The following is a 1,736-nucleotide window of genomic DNA, read 5'->3' as shown; positions in this document are numbered from 1 at the left end:
GGCAGGACCCCCCGCGTGATTCGGGTCTGTTCCCTCTTCATCCCCTCTGCACCAGCCCCAAACGCCTGGCTGTTGCATGAGTCTTCTGATTGGTCTACCCCACTCGAATGCAGGATGCAGTGGCTTCCAGCATGAATCTGGGTGCCAGCCTGCCTGCTTAGAGTCCCAGTTCTACCACTTACTAGCTGTTCCATCTTGGTAAGTTACTTAACTTCCCCATGTCTCATTAAATGAGACATAATAATAACAATAATAATAACAATAATAGGTTGTTGTGAGGTTTAAATGAGTTAGTGTGATCTGTCTTCTCTGCACTGGGAGCAGCTCCCCTCGTCCCCTGGAATGTGTGCCTGCACCGTTGGCCTCCACCCCTCCTTGGTCAGGAGCCCCTCCTGGCGAGCCGCTCACTGGTCACTGTCTGCAGTGCTGAAGCACCAGCGGCACCGGCAGGTGAGAGCCTCAGCAGCTTGGCAGCTTATTTCTAGCCGCAGCTTCCAAACCAGCGCCACTTCAAGGGACATTGACACAGCAGCCAAGTGCATCGGGGCTGGGGCTGCCACAGCAAGGTGGCAGGCTCTGGGGCTGGAATTGGGACTGTGTTTGGGAGCCTCATCATCGGTTATGCCAGGAACCCTTCTCTGAAGCAACAGCTCTCCGACACCATCCTGGGCTTCGCCCTCTCAGAGGCCATGGGGCTCTTTTGCCTGCTGGTGGCCTTTCTCGTCCTCTCTGCCATGTGAGGGAGCTGTCTCCACCCCCATCATTCTTTCTCCCGTGTCTTGTCTGCCCTGTGTGTTCCTTTTCCTATATGTCCCAGGCAAGTCCCAGGAAAGTGGTTGGCTCAGGGTTGGACAGAAGGAAGACAAATAAATACTGTATTAAGAAGAAAAACAAACAAAAAATGAGTTAATATATATCAAATAGTACCATGCCTAGTACATGGTAAGTGCAATAAAATTTTATTTTTGTTTTATTGATTTATTTATTTTACAAACATTTTAAGTGCTTTCTATGTGCTAGACACTTTGCTAGGCGCTAAGGGGCGTAATAATGAGCAACAAAAGTGATTCCTGCCCCCCCCCAGAGCTTGACAGTCAATGTGGAAGCCTCTTCATAAGAGTCCCATGCCGAAACCGGTTTGGCTCAGTGGATAGAGCGTAGGCCTGCGGACTGAAAGGTCCCAGGTTCGATTCCGGTCAAGGGCATGTACCTTGGTTGTGGGCACATCTCCAGTAGGGGGTGTGCAGGAGGCAGCTGATCGATGTTTCTCTCTCATCGATGTTTCTAACTCTCTATCCCTCTCCCTTCCTCTCTGTAAAAAATCAATAAAATATATATTTAAAAAAAAAAAAGAGTCCCATGGAGCGATGGTTTCCTGGTGTTTGGTCAATGCCCCACTCTTTCCCATCTGAAAAATGAAACAGAGCAAAAGCAAACACAGCCTGGATTCCACATCTCCCTCCAGCTATTTCCATGGTGCCCTTACCCATCAGTCAAGCTTCTCAAATGAGTTTATTCTGCCAGCAGGTATTTATCGCACACCTACTACATGCCAGGCACTGTGCTGGGTGCTGGAGAGTCAGCAGTGAACGGAAGAGAATTCTCTACCCCAATGAGTTTGTCTTCTGGAGGGGGACAGGGACAATATACAAATGCATCAACATGTATACTATCGATAGTGCTAGATCAGTGGTTCTCAACCTGTGGGTCGCGACCCCTTTGTCAGTCAAACGACT

The 1,736-nt window shown here is 49.2% G+C and overlaps 1 pseudogene; it reads left to right on the top strand.

The window, feature by feature from the left end:
* The first annotated feature begins 202 nt into the window (after nt 1-202).
* Nucleotides 203-1,028, top strand: LOC118677006 (annotated as a pseudogene).
* Nucleotides 1,029-1,736: the final 708 nt, after the last annotated feature.

The sequence above is a fragment of the Myotis myotis genome, unplaced genomic scaffold, assembly GCF_014108235.1.
Source record: "Myotis myotis isolate mMyoMyo1 unplaced genomic scaffold, mMyoMyo1.p scaffold_m19_p_2, whole genome shotgun sequence".
Lineage (NCBI taxonomy): Eukaryota > Metazoa > Chordata > Mammalia > Chiroptera > Vespertilionidae > Myotis > Myotis myotis.
Note: the sequence above shows the minus strand (reverse complement) of the source record. Positions and strands in the feature narration are given on the sequence as shown.